This window comes from Pelodiscus sinensis, chromosome 8 (genome assembly GCF_049634645.1).
Source record: "Pelodiscus sinensis isolate JC-2024 chromosome 8, ASM4963464v1, whole genome shotgun sequence".
In the NCBI taxonomy this organism is placed as follows: domain Eukaryota; kingdom Metazoa; phylum Chordata; order Testudines; family Trionychidae; genus Pelodiscus; species Pelodiscus sinensis.
In genome coordinates, this window is record NC_134718.1 from 73,095,583 (window position 1) to 73,113,196 (window position 17,614).

Genomic DNA, 17,614 nt, shown 5'->3' on the forward strand with positions numbered 1-17,614 from the left:
GGGGCTGTGGGGCTCAGGCGCGGGTTCCCCTTGCTCGGCGTTGTAGAGTCGTTTTTGTGGCCACAAGCGGGTGCAAGGGCGCCCGAGAACCCCTGCCACAAACACACAACACCACCGATTTCTCTTCCAATTCGAGTTGCGGGAGCCGGTGCTTCCGCAGGCAAAGGGCTGAGCTCGCTCTGCTCTTGCTGGACGTTCCAAGCTCCTGTGGTGCCCAGCATCGCACCAGCAAGGAAGTCCGGGGGATTGCAAAATTGCACTTATCATTTAGATGGTGCTTTACAGGCCCTCTGTTCTGCTAGTACAAAGAGATGTTTATCCAACAGCCTGGTGAGTGTGTGGTTGAGGTGGGGGGAAGCCAAACTACACACATCAACTTATCTAATCAAACACTCACAGAATGACAACAAACACGGGTTGTATTTTTAAAGGCGTTGTCGCTCTTTGGAAGTTTATCTGGCTGTTTTCTTAGTCATTGCTGGTGCGCTCAGCTGAGGTGAGATCGCTGGGCCATGCGACAGAGCTAGGGTTGCCAGATGGCTGAAAGAAAAATACCGAACATCCCCCCGCCAAAAAAAAAAACCACCGGGAAAAATGTTTGTTGAAGAGAAAAAAAAAGGGGGGAGGGACCAAAGTTGTTGAGGGGGAAAAAAAACCCAAAAAAACCAACAACACACAACCTCCGAGAACCTGGGTCACTGCTAGCAGGTAATCATTTAAAAAAAAAAACCCCGAACACGTTTCATTGGTGGGGGGTGGCCAGGAAGGGAATGCTGGCTGGGAAGTGAAGGGCGGCAATGGGGCTGGCCGGGGGAGCTGGGGGGGCCAATGGGAAGCAGGGCTGGTTGTGGGGGGAGGGGGAGGGTGGAACGGGGCTGGCTGCAGGATATTGGGGGAGAGGGCTGGCTGGGAGTTAGGGGGGGCGGGAAGCACAGCTGGGGGGAATCGGGGGCTGCGAGGGTGACCAGGAGGAAGGGGGAGTGGGAAGCAGAGCTGGTGGGGGGTGCAGTGGCGCTGGGCAGGGGGCGAAGGGGGCCCTGGGAGGAAGGGGGAGCGGAAAGCACAGCTGGCGGGGGCAGGGAGATCAGGAAGAGGAACGGGCCAGAGGGAAGCAAAGCTTCCTGTCCTCCTCACACTCAACCGACTGAGGGCTCCCGGCGGCAATCGCAGCCCCACCTCCCAGCTGGGACTCCCAGCTGCTCCCCCGCCCACGCCAGGCTCCCGTCCAGTGCACAGCCGGAAAAATCAGAAAATACCGGACATTGCACACGGCACATTGCACATGTCCAGTATTTTCTGATTTTTTTACCGGACAGAGCGTGCAAATACCAGACTATCCAGTACAATACCGGACACGTGGCAATCCTAGACAGAGCCAGTGGTTAGTTACTAATGCCATGTCTGCACCACAAAATTATGTCAGCCTAACTTGAGTCGCCATGCAACGTAAGTCTCCCCGAATTAAATGTCTTGTGTGTGCACACATGGCTGCTTGGGTTAGTGGTGTGGTCCTCACCAGGAGCCATTGTACTGATGGGACTGTTAGGGTATGTCTAGACTACATGCCTCTGGCCACCGAGGCATATAGATTAGGCTACCCGGCATAGGGAAATGAAGCGGCGATTTAAATAATCACCACTTCACTTAAATTTAAATGGCTGCCGCGCTGAGCCAATCAGCTGTTTGTCGGCTCAGCGCGCTAGTCTGGACACTCCGCAGTCGACATCAAAGGCATTTGTCGACCTCCCCAGTAAACCTCATCCCACGAGACCGGAGGAGGTAGGGTTGCTAAATAGATGTGCAAGGGCACTTACATTTGCCAGAGCCAAACTGAAGTGAGGACACTTCTGCATGCAGGTCAATGTAAGGCTGCCTACCCGTGAAGTATAGACGCAATTTCTGATTCAGATGCACAGGCTGGAATTCCCTGGCTTGCCAACCTGGGTATCTGGAGAGATTTTTTTTAAACGCAATATTAGAATGCCTGGCATTTCAGCCAGCTCTGTGATTCAAAAAGCCAAAGGCTTCATGGGAAACATTTGAACTACGCTTTTCAATCCACAGTCCTGCCTACTGATTCCCACAGCGTTCAGCCACAGCCTTTCCTTGAAAATGGAGTTTTAAAAATAAAAACAGAGGCCCACCTTTTTACAGGGCGATTTTCTCTTTGACTGGGTTCCCCAAATTAGTGAGACGCAGAAGTGCTATCAGTCAGATGGTTTTATGGTTTTTCCTTCCCTGTATGTGTCAGGAATGAAGGAAAGGAGACGGCTTTTTCACCTTACACTGCAAGAAGCCGTCTGCTCAAGCCGGATTTACTACAAGCATCAGAGGTTTGCTTAACCACAGCTATTTTTTTCTGCGTGGGGACATGAAAAGCTTTTCTGATCTCCTATGGGTATTAGGTTTCCCCATAGACAAAAAGCAGAGCGGTTTCAGTCTGAATGTTATTTCAGCTCAAGGAAAAGAAAAAAAAACAATATAAAAGTTTCAGAGTTAGTTTGTAACAAGAAAAACTTAAACAACAACAAATAGTCTAGTAGCACCTAATCTGTCTGTCTGCAAGAGGGTACCTCTGTGCAAACACGCACCAATGATACACGGTGACAAGTGACCAGGGAAATGCAACAGCATGCAGTCCATTTAAAAGAAAGGACAGATTCTGTCACTGTACTTCAGCATCTATGAGAAATGTGGTCGAGTGGAGGATTAGGCATCAAGTCTCCTGAGTTTGAGGCCTGTCTCCACTCCAGACTCGCTGTGTAAGTTCCTTTTCCTGTTAGTGACATGGGAAGACATCCATGCCAGGAGAAAGAAGCTGTGTGCCTCGGAGAACCTCAACTGAAGGGAACCCCCCCCCACACACACACACAAGAGAGACATTACATAGCATCCTCCTTCCCATGCCCCATCCTTAAATGGTCTATTTGAAAACCATGGAAAGGTGGGTGGGCTAAGCCCGCCCATGTTCTAAAAGCCCCTCCCCAGCCTTACGGGAGGGACAACTGGACCCATGTCCAACTGGTTACGGGGGACAAATAATGATGAAAGGATCAAGGAGTGCGGGTCACAGGTTTAAAATAAGGGAGCCGGATGGGGACACCGAGCAGAGAACCCCGGACAGCGCCCACGGCTCCTCAAAGCTGTCGATGGAGCCAGTGGACGCCGCCAGAGGAACTCTGCCCGGATACGTGACACAAGGGAGAAGCGGATGTAGGCCCCACAGTCGCAGAGAACCCCCTCGTCCAGCATCTTACTCCTGGTGTTGTAGATGGCGGCTTTCGCTAGGGCCAGGAGAAGGTTGACGAGGAGGTCTCGCGACTTTGTGGGGCCATGGATTGGGGGTGGATAAATGAAAAGGTGTGGGGAAAAGTGCAGCCTCAATAAGAGGTTCTAGAGGAGCCGGAATAGGAGCTGCAACCTGGCGCATTCAAGATATATGTGCGCCAGTGTGACGGCGCGTTGGGGGTTCCCCGTCTCCTGCAGCCCGAAATGGCACAAACAGACTGTACCAGCCAGTGGAATTGAGGGTGGTTTATTGCTCCTCCAGCACAGCGCAGCACAGATGTAATCTGGTTACAGGAACTGGGCTAGGATGCCTCAGGCCCCCTTGAGATGGGGGAGACTGGGCCCCTAAACTCCAGCTCCTCTCCCTAGGCTGTCTCATCCATCCTCACAGACAGCCACCAACCAACTAACCCACTTCCAGCCCTGCCCCCCAGCCAGGGCCGCATTCACCTTCCTTTGTTCCTCTCCATGGGGGGTGTCTGGCCACTGGTTCAACCAGTTTGGCCTTACCTCTGCCTAGTGAGGTTTTCCCTGCTGGGTCTTGCTCCAGACAGCAGGGGTCACCACAGCCCAGCAAGTACCCCCACTACGTCACAGCCAGGTTTTCCCTCACGCTGCAAAAGGGGCAGGCTTCCGGGATGGGGGTGAACCGTGCCCGGTACATGCCCGTGCTCACAGCCCTGTGTATCCTTAAATGGTGCACTACATAAAACCAGGATGACCAAACGTTCTGACCCCACTGCTCCAAGCCACGTACAAACATCTGCACAAGTTTGTGAGTCAAGTGCACCAGCTGTGGTTCAGAGATTCTGGCCTGTTGTGGGGCTAGGGCCTTCAGCCCTGCAGGGCAAGGGGTCTCTTGGCTTGGGGCTTCAGCAGAAAGCTTCCCTCCCTCGGGGCAGAATCCCTAGCTCCACCACCTTCCCATAAGGCCACATAAGAAGCCTTGAGCTCCTTGCCCCCAGACAGACAGAGAACAGGGGACAGGGAGGGCTCTGTGAGCCACACTTTCAGTATAAAAGAGCCACATGCTTGTGAAATACAGTTTGGACACCCCAATATCAACCCCCCCTACCTACAGGGGTCCATGTAGAAGGTGGGTGATTGTCCGTTTGTAGGCAAGCAGTTAAACAGCAGTCAGTTGCAATGGACTGCAGCAAGGGCGGGGAGGAAAACCACAGAGCTGAATAACGCATCACAAGCTGTTTGCATTGGCTAAGTTCCAGGTGAATCCCCTCATGACACAAGGCAAGTTAGTTACGGGAATGTCTTTACCTTGCTTCAAAAGATCTTGCTGCGATAACAGCATGACTGCCCTTGGCTCCTTGTTCTGAAGCTCTTGGGCAGGCTTAGTCATTGCGTAGCTACTCGAGTCTCTTGGCGGTAGGATGCACATCAGGTTTTCGATTCCAGCGTTCCATTACAAGGCAGAAGCTTGCTCAGATCGCGAAAGCTGTGTTTTTAGCAGAACTGAAAACGGGATGAGTGGTGTGCATGAGCCATGGGGGGTAGCAGTCAGCAGTTTATTCCATTTACTGAATCCAGATCATTTACAAGAAACAGCAAGGTGGGTCAGAGGCTAACGCAGCTACCGTGTCGCCTCCCGGAGACCTCACTTCGAACGTGATGCTCTGCGGGATTTCCCTGCTCTTTTCATTGTCGGAAGGACACTCGCTTTGACTACAGAACAGCGCAATGCTGAAGGAACGACGGACATCCCAGCCCTTGCCCGACCAACTCCGTCTCGCGGGTCACAGTGCTAAATTCTTCTCGTTTCCACTGTGGCCTGTGATGGCACGAACAGGTGATCCGGCGAGAGTCAGACCACGACTGTGGCCATTTAATGAACTGACTGATAGAGACCTCTAACTCTTGTAGAACTGCTAATAAGCATCGCTCTGGAAATGTGCTCAGTACTTCTAAAGGAAAACTAAGCACAAAGTCCCTGCCCCATGGAGCTCAGAAAGAGAAAGGCATGCAAGTTATTATTAATCTTATTCATTACAGTAGTGCCCAAGGACCAACTGAGATCAAGGACCCCACTGTACTAGGTGCTGTACATAAGAGCAGTGGTACATATACAAGACAGACACAGGCTGGGAAAACAGAAGAACACACTAGCAGAATGACTGTCACAATAGCCGCAGCAGCGTGTGAGTGCCACTGTTTGGGGGGAATACAGGAGCAACCGGAGATTCAGAGCTAGCTGGCTGGAGGGTGGAAGCCAATCAGGGATTTCCCTACACCCGCCCCATGGGGGTGTATATCCTCCCTGAATTTCCCCAACACCCCCCACTCAGTTTTGTGAATTAGTTACATGCCAATTTAGTGATTGTTTGGAAACTTGAATTGAAATTGAAACATTAATACACACTTTAAAAGCATATACCATGTATGATGAGATATGTGTATCTGAAAAAGTATAATAGATTTGAAAAGTATGAACATAGATGAGCTTCCTTACACAGCTGTTGTTTTTATGACAATGTCAGTGCATTCCTTGTGGGGACGTTGGCCAATCTAACAAATTTCAAATTATGATTTGTAAGCAAAGCCAAAATGAGCTCTCCCTGACAGCTAGTGATGAGCTGGGGGTTTCAGGACCCGATTGTATTTACATTCACATCTAATCTACCTAGGTATCGGGCAAACAGAGCTGTGTTGCCCAAGTGATAGATTTTGGCTGGGGTTGGGTCACAAATCACTTGAATGCAGGGCGGGGGGGGGGGGAATGAAATGTTCTTGTTCTTATTGTATGAGTAAAAGGCAGTAGAATTGTACTTAACCTGGACTGATGGAGGGCAACCAGAGACAAGGTGGGGACAGGTGTTTTACTTGATGGTCTGTCTGAGTCACAAGTATTATTTGACCTGCCCCTCTCCACTGGTTAAAGACAGAGCTATTAGGCTCCATATCTAGTCTTTTGTTGTGTTAAGTGACCACTACAGCTGAAATCACTGATGATCAGGTCTAAGTGCTTAGTCCTGCTGTGGGGACGGTGTTCCTTTGGGGACAGTGTTTTTGTGTGAGACAGCCCAGACTGCACTAGCAGCGAGATTCCCCCACTGAGAGCTCAGCTGAAATCACTAAGAGCTGGGTGGAACCTCAAGAGATCAACCCACAGAGGTCACAGTGGCTGGTGGCAGCAGAAGGTGACGGCACAGGGCCATTGACAACAGAGCGATGGAGTGAACGGTGGCACAACGAACAACCGTGGCCCGAGCGAACAGCGAGCAGCTGGAGGAACAAGCAAGATACCTTCTTGCCCCACACAGGCAGGTGCAGGGGAAAACGAGGGGCTCGTTAAATAAACAGTTGTTTGTTGGACTCTATTTTAGTGACTTTGCTCCAGAATGCTGGATTTGTGACTGGGAATGGAAACTTCTATAAATGTGTTTCCTAGTAGGCCAAGATTTTTAAAATGCATTATTTGCCAAGGTTGTTATCTCACATCCTGGCTATCTTGTGAGGTCATTCTGTTGGGGAGTTTCTGTACTTGACATTTTTATTATAATTAATTTTTACATAAGAATGGCCATACTGGGTCAGAGCAGTGGTCCATAGAGCCCGATATCCTGTCTTCTGACAGTGGTCAAGGCCAGCTGCTTCAGAGGGAATGAACAGAACAGGGAATCAAGTGATCCATCCGCTGGTGCCCAGCCCAGCTTCTGGCAACAAGCATGGGACACTGAGAGCATGGTATTGCATCCCTCCCCATCCTGGCTAATAGCCACGGATGGCCCTATTCTCCAGGAATTTATCTAGCTCTTTTTTAATCCTGTTATAGTTTTGGTCTTCACAGCATCCCCTGGCAAAGAGTTCCACAGGTTGACTTTATGTTGTGTGAAGAAGTACTTCCTTTTGTTTTTTAAAACCTGCTGCCTATTAATTTCATTGGGTGACTGCTAGTTCTTGTGTTATGTGAAGGATTAAATAACATTCCTCCCCCCCCCCCACATCCTCCCAGCCAGCCCTGCTCCCCTCCCGGCCGGTGTCCCCCACCATCTGAGATCAAGCTGTTCAGTATTTTTTTTTGAAGCCACCTGGTAACCCTAGTGCTGAGAAAATAATGGAGCAAGTAATTAAGGAATTCATCTGGAACAGAGGTGGGACAATCATTTTTTGCTGGGGGCCACTTCAAAAATTTCTGAAATGGCCCCGGGCCGCTCTGAAAGGGGCAGGGCCTCAAGTGGTAGGGGCGGGGCTGAGATACTTCCAGGTTCTGCACCCCCAGACCATGATTGGTCTGAGGATGGGGGAGTGTCTTTGCCCGCCCACCCCCCTTTTCCTAGGTGTCCGTGCCCCTGGCTGGGAGGAGACTTCCCACGCTCCCCTGCCCCCAGGCCAATCAGGGCGGGGGAGCACGCAAAGTCTTCTCCCGCCCTGCGAAGAGCATGCGGCACTTCTAAGTGCTGCACGCTCCTTACAGGCCGGGGCCAGGGTGGAGGAAACTTCGCATGCTCCTCCGTTCTCAGGCCCTGATTGGCCTGGGGGCGGGGAGCATGCAAAGCCTCCTCCAGCCCTGTCAGGAGTGCCCGGCACTTCAAAGCGCCACGTGCTCCTGGTAGGGTGCAGAAAATTTCGTGCACTCCCCCCACACCTAGACCCTAATTAGCCTGGGGGCGGGAGAGCCTCCGCAGGCTGGATTCACCTGCTTGGCAGGCCGGATCTGACCCATGGAGGCCCTTTTGCCCACCCCTGATCTGGAAGATAACAAGGTGATAGGAAACAGCCAGCAGGGATTTGTAAAGAACAAATCGTGTCAAACCAATCTGATCGCTTTCTTTGATAGGATAGCAAGCCTTGTGGATAAGGGAGAAGCAGGGGACATGGGATACCTAAACTTTAGTAAGGCATTTGACATGGTCGCGCGTGACCTTCTTATCAATAAACTAGGGAGATACAACCTAGATGGGGCTACTATAGGGTGGGTGCGTAACTGGCTGGATAACTGTTCTCAGAGAATAGTGATAGAAATGCAGCCGTGTTAGTCTGGTGTAGCTGAAACAAAATCATGGTTTCTGAGGACAGGACAAGGAGTAATGGGCTTAAAGTGCAGCAGGGGAGGTTTAGATTGGACATTAGGAAAAAATTCCTAACTGTCAGGGTGGTCAAATATTGGAATAAATTGCCAAGGGAGGTGGTGGAATCTCCCTCTCTGGAGATATTTAAGAACAGGTTAGATAGACATCTGTCAGGGATGGTGTAGACGGAGCTTGGTCCTGCCTTGAGAGCGGGGGGCTGGACTCGATGACCTCTTGAGGTCCCTTCCAGTTCTATTATTCTATGATTCTATGATTAACTCACAGACATTCACCTTCCTTCCCTCCCCCCCACATTTCCCCTTCTGTTCTGCAATGTGATTTGTCCTTTTCATATGTGTTCATTTTTTTTAATTGTATCCTTTGGTATATATGGCTGTGACAATTTTCTTCCACTATTTGATCTGAGGAAGTGGGTCTGGCCCACGAAAGCTCATCACTTAATAAACCATCTTGTTAGTCTTTAAAGTGCTACATAGTCCTGCATTTTGTTCTCAGAGAGTAGTTATTAATGGTTCACAGTCATGCTGGAAGGGCATAACAAGTGGAGTTCTGCAGGGGTCTGTTTTGGGACTGGTTCTGTTCAATATCTTCATCAACAATTTAGATGATGGCATAGAGAGGATGCTTATGAAGTTTGCAGATGATACCAAGCTGGGAGGGGTTGCAAGTGCTTTGGAGGATAGAGTCATAATTCAAAATGATCTGGACAAACTAGAGAAATGATCTGAGGTAAATAGGATGAAGTTTAATAAAGACAAATGCAAAGTGCTCCACTTAGAAACAATCAATTTCACACATACAGAATGGGAAGTGATTATCTAGGAAGAAGTTCTGCAGAAAGCCATCTAGGGGTTATAGTGGGCCACAAGTTAAATATGAGTCAACAGTGTGACACTTGCAAGAAAAGCAAACATGACTCTGGCTGCATTAAGAGGAGTGTTGTGAGCAAGACACGAGGAGTCATTCTTCCGCTCTACTCTGCACTGATTAGGCCTCACTTGGAGTATTGCATCCAGTTCTGGGCACCACATTTCAAGAAAGATGTGGAGAAATTGGAGAGGGGCCAGAGAAGAGCAACAAAAATGATAAAGGTCTAGAGACTGAAAGAATTGGGCTTGTTTAGTTTAGAAAAGAGAAAATTGAGAGGGGACAGGAGAGCAGTTTTCAAGTATCTAAAAGGGTGTTACAAGGAGGAGGGAGAAAAATTGTTCTGCTTGGCCTCTGAGGATCGGACAAGAAGCAATGGGCTTAAACTGCAGCAAGGGAGGTTTAGGTCGGACATTAGGAGAAACTTCCTGCCTGTCAGGGTGGTCAAACACTGGGATAAATTGCCGGGGGGGGGAGGGAGGGATTTGTGGAATCTCCAACAGTGGAGACATTTAAAAGCAGGTTGGACAGACACCTGCCAGGGAGACGGTGCTCGGTCCTGCCGTGGGGGCAGGGACTGGACTTGATGACCCCTCGAGGTCCCTTCCAGTTCTTTGATTCTATGACTGAAGGCAAGGTTGGTGCAAGGGTCAATGCAATATACTGGATTTACAGTGGTGTCCCAGGACCACACTCAGCAGGGGGGCCCACCTGCCCCGCTGGCCCTCCCCCTTCTGCTCTTCTGGCCTTTCCCCTGCGCTCCTGGCTGGCCGGCTCAGGGCTTGTCTTCCCTCACCCCCCAACAGTTTTGCCCCTTTCTTAGCCTGCCCCCAGCTGAGAGCTCTTTTCTCCACCCCTGCCCCCCACCTCACCAGCTCGCAGGCAGCCTGCCAGACAGGGGAGGGGCCTTAGAGGACCCTGATGGAGGATCCCTTGTGTTTCCTGCTCCCCAGGGTCAGGACGCCTGAATCCTCAGCGCGAGTGGCCAGGAGCAGAGCGGGCACAGTTCCTGCTGCGGCTCAGCTCTGAGGTTGGGGCAGCAGCGGAGTGGGGAGCTGTGGAACTGGGATCCCTGTGCTGCCCCGTGTGTAGGCTGGGGGCAGGCAGCTGAACCCACCATTACCAACCTAGGGTAGGATGAAAACGGTGGGATGGGATCAGCTGACAGCGTCCCTACCTGGGCAGCACGGCAGACATGGCCCTTACCCCCTAGCTCCTCTCCTCTCCTCTCCTCCACCCCCTGACTCTCCACCACCACTTGTTTCCCGCCCCTGCTCCCTTCAGGCTTAGCTCTTCTACTTTATAAAGCTATGGTGGCCCCTTCACCCCGGCTTTTCTGGCCACCCTGTAGCCAAGTGTCCAGTTTTCTTCAGTCATAAGCTCGGGCTGAAAAGGGCGCCTGGCAGTGTCCAATCAGATTGCAGGAATAAGCAGGCGTTAGCCTACCCCATCCTTGAACCCCACCACGGTGGGCAGGACGCTGCTGCTGGAGGAGGAGCAGCTCAGTGAGAGAGAGAGAGAACTGGTTAGGACGGGTAAGAAAGGTCGGTATAAATTCTGGGTGGGTGGAAGAATCCTATTTGCCCTACCCCCGGTCCTGCTGTGCTTCCCCCAAGGACTTCCCTCACTCCAGAGCCTCCTCCCCACCCCCCAATGCTCAGCTGTGCTCTGTCTCACTCCAGCTGGGGACCCATCCTCTTTCCACCAGTCCCTGCCTTGCTCCAACTGGGGACCAATCCCCCCCCCCCTCCCCCCCCCGCCCCATGCTCCTGCTTTTTACAATCATTTCCCAAAGGGCCCACAAATATTGGCACCGGGCCCACAAAAAGTGAATCCGGCCCTGGTTCACTGTGGACAAATATTCTATTTAAAGAAGGCTTAAGGTGGCTGGGTGCAACGTACTCTACCCCTCCCCTCTGCAACACCTAAAGTACAAAGGTACACCAAGCTTCCGGCCCGGCAGAACCATGCCCAAATAACCACTGAGCAACTTCCAAGTGACAGACTTTGCCTGATTACAAGACACTCCCTTCTGCCGCCAGCTGATAAGGAACATTAATTAACACCCCAGGTTGATGTGTGTGACAGCCAACAGCAAGGATTACAGGGAGGGGGGCTCATTTTAACTATGTAATTATAAAATAAATCAATTGGAATGTAAATACTGTACTTACATTTCAGTGTGCAGTACATTGAGCAGTACAAAAAAGCCATTGCATGAATATTTAGTTTGAATTGTACAGACTTCCCTCACGCTTTAGCCTGTTGTAAATCTAGGCAACTAATCAGATAAGCTGATATACCCCCAGAAGACCTCTGTGTACCCCCAGGGGCATGCATGCCCTTGCTTTAGAGCTCATGATGTGCATCACTGTGGTGAGCGTAGAAGACGCAGCAGTGAAAGGCCCACACCCTCTGTACCAGAGGGGGACATGAACACAGAAGACGAGGTTACATGCACATGGCAGCTTGCAATACGTTCTGAGTTTGAGCTGGGGCGGCGCTGGAGAGTGGCGAATGAGGTTGTACTTGAGGTCACTGACACTGGAATGATTCTATGCAGGCATTAGCACGCTGTGAGGAGAGGTTTCCTGGAACATGGTATATCTCTGTCTCAGAGCTGGAGTATTCTTAGCTCTGGGGCTTGTAACTTCCTTCTCCCAAGTTCATTCAGGTCCCACAGCTGCTATTACATCATATAGATTGTAGCCCAATGTCTGTGACTCTAACGCTGAAATGCTGGCTGTTCTCTCTGGGCGGCGCTGTTGCCTGAGTCACATCCTTCGCCTCCCACTGTGGCACTCGGCTGACTTCTGCGCCGCTCAGCCGGGCCGCCGCGTGGGAACAAGCGACCGTTTGGGTTCCACGGTCCCCTGAGTGAGAGGCAGGACCGGGAGGAGAAGAGACAGAGAGAGAGGCAGGAGACGGAGGAGAGCTGAGAGCAGGGGCAGACGACCGTTTTGCGGGGCCCCGGGCAGCATAATTTCGCGGGGCCCCCCTTTGCCACGGCGCATGCGCGGGGCTTTTTGAAGTGCGGGGCCCGGGGCGGCCTCCCCGTTTGCCCTGCCATATATCCGCCCCTGGCTGAGAGAGAGGGGCGGGGGGAGGCAGTAGGAGGAGGAAAGAGAGAGAGAGAGAGAGAGAGAGACCGGAGGCTCAGGAGAGAAGACCAGCGTGGAGGAGAGACCTGTAAATCCCATCTTATGATGGGCTAATTGGCTAGTAAGAATATAAGAATGGCTAGACTGGATCAGACCAAATGTCCATCTAGCCCAGTGTCCTGTCTTCCAACAGTGGCCAGTGCCAGGTGCCCCAGAGGGAGGGAACAGCATAGGGAATCATCAAGTAATGATGATTACTCTCCTGTCACCCATTCCCTGCTTCTGACAAATAGAGGCTAGGGACATTATTCCTATCCACCCTGGACAATAGTCATTGAAGGACCTAACCTCCATGAATTTATCTAGCTCTTTTTTAACCCTGTTAAATTCCTGGTCTCCACAACATCCTCCAGCAAGGAGTTCCACGGGTTGACTGTGCGCTGGTAAACAAAAAACTCCTTTTGTTTGTTTTAAACCTGCTACCAGTCATTTGGTGACCCCTAGTTCTTATGGTATGGAAACAAGTAAGTAACTTTTCATTCACTTTTTCTACACTAGTCATGATTTTATAGACCTTTATCATATCCCCCTTAGTCTCATCTTTTTTTAAAACTGAAAAGCCCCAGTCTTATTAATCTCTCTTCATATGGGCCTTGCTCCAAACCCCTAATAATTTTTGTTGTCTTTTTCTGAACCTTTTCCAGTGCCAATATATCTTTTTTGAGATGAGGCAACCACATCTTTACACAGTGGTCAAGATGTGGGCATACCACAGTATTATATACAGGCAATAAGGTGTTTTCTGTTTTATTCTCTATCCCTTTTTTAATGATTCCTAACATTGTTGGCTTTTTTGACTGCCTCTGCACATTGAGTGAATGTTTTCAGAGAGCTTTTGCAGCAATTCTGGCTGTTGGTTCATGCTGCACTGAAGCAGTCACTGGGACCTTTATCATATTCTACACCACCCTCTAGTGGCTAAGCCATGTTGCAGCAACTGGCATCTGCTTATTTTGTGATCCTAGAATGGGCTGAATACATCCATGATATATAATTCAGTTGAAATTCATGGAGTTAAACCATTGATGAACTAGGCCTGCTATGTTTATATACTTTATTTAGTGTCTTTCCTCCCCAAAAGGATGCCAGGATGCTTCAGACACCACCACTGAAATTCAGCAGCTTTTTGAATAGCCAGTAGCAAGCAGATATGTCTCTCAAGCTACACAAAAGATGTGACCATCTTAGTGTATATGCAATGTGCCCTGGTGGCATGTGACCAGGACTGAGCACCAACGTTGGTCCGCTGGTTGGATCATTAGCTTCCCCAGCTTGGTCTGGGTACTGATGGAGAGTGCAACATGTATACTGATCCATGCTCCCCAAAGCATGTGTTGAAAGGAGGTAGGGTTGCCAGGTGGTTTAACAAAAAATACTGAACACACATACCCCCCAAAAAAACACCAGGAAAAAATTCTGTTGGGAAAAAAAACGGAGAGACCAAAGTTGTTAAGAAAAAAAAAAAAGGATGCTGCACCTTTAAATGGCCCCGCACTTCTCACTCTCCCATCCCCGCCACATATGGTAGGAGAAAATTTGTCCCTGCTGGGCTTCTGTCTGAGGGAAACAGGAAATACCGGGATCTGAATAACGGACAGTCCAGACAAAAAACGGACACCTGGCAACCCTAAAAGGAGGGTAAAGGGGAGAAAATTTTGACGAAGACCTTAGCAATGGATCCATACTCGGAAGAAAGTCTCAGAAGCCCAGACAGGTGATGTAGGCCTCATACGAGACACAAGTGACATGATTGTAGCGGGATGGAAAACGAAAAATTTGTCTATAAACATGCAACTCCAGGGAATCTTGTTATTTAAAGTGAGTGGCTTTAGCCCTCAGTTCCAGCGAAATATCCTGCACTTCCTTCAGTTCCCTCTGGAGGGATTCTCCATCGTGTTGTTGGGATGAGAGATTTCTTGTTGCTCCACCTCTTTCACAATATCAAAGAGAAAACGAAGTAACTAACCAGGAGGGAGGAAGAAAAGGTTTCCTTTGTACTAGTCCACTTGTCCAGCTAAGTCTTAAAAGTGTCAGTATGAAGCTGTACAGCTATGGCCTTTTTCTGTAGCCATATTGGAAAACCTAATGCGTAGGCCTTTACCTGCTGCCAGATTGAAAGCAGCAGCCATTAGCTGTAAAGCAGCGACTCACACCCTCCCATTCTATCTAAATTACATTACAATAGTGTAATACCAGGCTGTTTAGGAGGAGATATTGTCATGGTGCCCACGGCCATCAGATAAAGAAACAGCTCTCAAGGTGGGTAAAGAAAACTTAATTTGTCTGGCAGGAAACTCGTCAGTAGTTGGGGTTGTAGAATCCTCATTCCATGAATATGGTCCTCACTTTCCTCTTGTTCAGGGGCAACTGGTAATGTAGGCAAGGGAAGACACAGTCTCCCCAAAATTGTCTACACCATCAGAGAAGGCTGGGGCTGGGGTGCAGCAGCTTGGCTTCTCTGGCACCAGCCCAGCAGCTTCGGCCCCCCAGGTGGCCAAGAAGGATTTGGTTGGGGATGGGCGGGGCTTGGCTCCAGGGGTGGGCCTTGGATGGAAGGGGTGGGGTTGGGGTTTACCTTCCCCAGCTGGGTCTTCACCCGCTGCCCATGCTTTTGTTTATTTGTATGATCTCTGTCTGTCTGGTTTTCAATTGTTTCTGTCTGCTGTATAATTAATTTTGCTAGGTGTAAATCAATTAAGGGGGTGGAGTATGATTGGTTCGATAATTGTCTTACAGCAGTGGTCCCCAACACGGTGCCCGCCAAGTGTGTGCCCGCCAAGTGCTCAGGGCTGGCCCGGGAGCGCTGCGAATTGGCCGCCCATGCGAATTGGCGCACAGTACTTGGGGGGAGCTCCGGCCCCGGGCGCGTGGCACTTGGGAGGGAGCTCCGGCCCCGGGCGCATGGCACTTGGGAGGGAGCTCCGGCCCCGGGCGCGTGGCGCTTGTAGGGGGGGGGCGCTGGCCCCAGGCGCGCGACGCTTGGGGGGGGCGCCGGCCCCGGGCACGCGACATTTGGGGGGGGGACTGGACCCGGGCGCGCAGCTCTTGGAGGTGGCCCCGCCCCTGGGTGCACTGATATGGGGGGCCCCCACCCCCGGGCGGGTGTGCGGCTATGGGGGGCCGGCGGTGAACGGCCACGCCCCCTGGTGCCCAGCAACCTCCAAAGGTTGGGGACTACTGTCTTACAGTATGTTTTTATGATTGGTTAGCAAATTTAGTAAAATAATTGGCTAAGATATGGCTAAGAAGGAATCAAGTTTCACTATATAAATTGGGGTTCAAGAAGGGCTATGTCTACACTCCAGGGTTTTTCCAGAATACCAGAGGTATCCCAGAAAAATTCCTCCACGTCCAAAGAATGCGTTTGCTCTTCCACTTTTTTTTGTGGAAGAGTAAACACACTCTTTTGGGGAGCCCTGTATACCTCGTTCCATGAGGGATAAGGGCTCCACCGAAAGAGGAGGCTTTTCCGCCATTTGGCCCAGTCTAGACTGAGCCAAATGGCGGAAAAACCTCTTCCAGAAAAGCGATCGGAAAAAGCTATGCAAATTGAGGAGCACAATTTGCGTAGCTTTTTCCAACAAAGGACTGTAGTATAGACCTAGCCAAGGAGACCAGCAGAAAGGAAGAGAGGAAAAGAAGAAGGAAAGACCTGGTAGAAGAACTCACCTCCAAGACACAACCCAAAACCAGAGTTGCCAAGAATCTTCTGCATGACCAACCTTGATGTGCAGCCACCAGTATCCAGATGAAACTGACTTTGCCTGGCCACCGGGGGAAGTTCGCCTGACTTGATCAGGATTGGTGAGCAGGACACCGTGTGCTTAGCATGTGAATTATGCTTGCTTGGCAACTGTTAATAAAGAGACTAAGGATATTAGTGTGTGAGGCTCTTTCACTAGTAAAACAGCCTGAAAACCTGCAGGAAGTTATGCCCTGAGCCCTGGGCATTGGGTAAGGGTGGGTATTTAAATTAACAGGGTTACACCTTGAGCCCTGGGAATTGGGTAGTGTGTGCCTCTAGAGCATGGGAGTAACAGAGAATTTTGTGCAGGTAACAGAGTTATACAGTTTATTAGAATAGGATTGGTAGTTATGCCTAGAATTAAAATGTATGTAATATAAAGGATATGAGTATACAATAACATGCATAAAAATTTCAGAGAGGTAGCCAACTTAATCTGTAACAGATAAAAACTTAAACAACAAATAGTCTGGTAGCACCTTAAAGACTAACAAAACATGTAGATAGTATCATGAGCTTTTGTGGGCACAAAACTGAAGAAGTGGATTGCGCCCACGAAAGCTCATGATACCATCTACATGGTTTGTTAGTCTTTAAGGTGCTACTAGACTGTTCGTTGTTTTTTAAGTTGTTCACGCACAAAAATATTGGTCTTCGTTAGAGTAAATATAGGCTAGTGATAAGTGCAAGACTGGAGGCAGTATAATGAACTTGCTTGGTGTATGACTTGAGTGATGGCCTTCAGTGGTTGCTCCACAGAGCAGCCAAGCAACTGTTCTTTTAGCATAAATGGCAAGACTATTTTTTTTTTACCTCTGAGACTTCTATTGTCGCAGGCTGTTACAGTTGCTGCAGTCACTTGCACACCAGGTAGGAAACATCTTCTGGACTTGGTCATTATATAGTCTGATAATACATAGTCTGACTGTGCTTGCTTAGGGTATGAAATCTAACTGGAGCACAGCAGAAATCTACAGTGTATGTAGATTTCAAGAAAAAGCTTTTCTAGAACATGATCTGTCCTGCCATTTAGCTGAAAATTAAAGACAGACGTGTGGCCTGATATCTTATGCATGAATCATGCTGTAATACTGGATGAGGGATTCACCCCTTTGTGCTGCATTGCCCTATCTATAAAACAGGAGAGAAAAACAGAACCACAGCATTGTGGCCTGATATCTTATGCATGAATCATGCTGTAATACTGGATGAGGGATTCACCCCTTTGTGCTGCATTGCCCTATCTATAAAACAGGAGAGAAAAACAGAACCACAGCATTAACGATCTTGTTGAAACAGAATGGATTATGAATTCTGCGGGATGGACAAGGACTCAATTTACCCATGACTCTTCACCTTTGCTTAAAAAGGAGTGCTGAGTTGGGAGCTTCAAGCCGTTTTAAACTATGTTCTGGACTTAGAAAAGCAGAAGACATAGCAGCTAGCAATAATAATGGTTGTCACACAGTTATAAAAATCCAGCAAAATATTTTATGTGGATGAAGAAC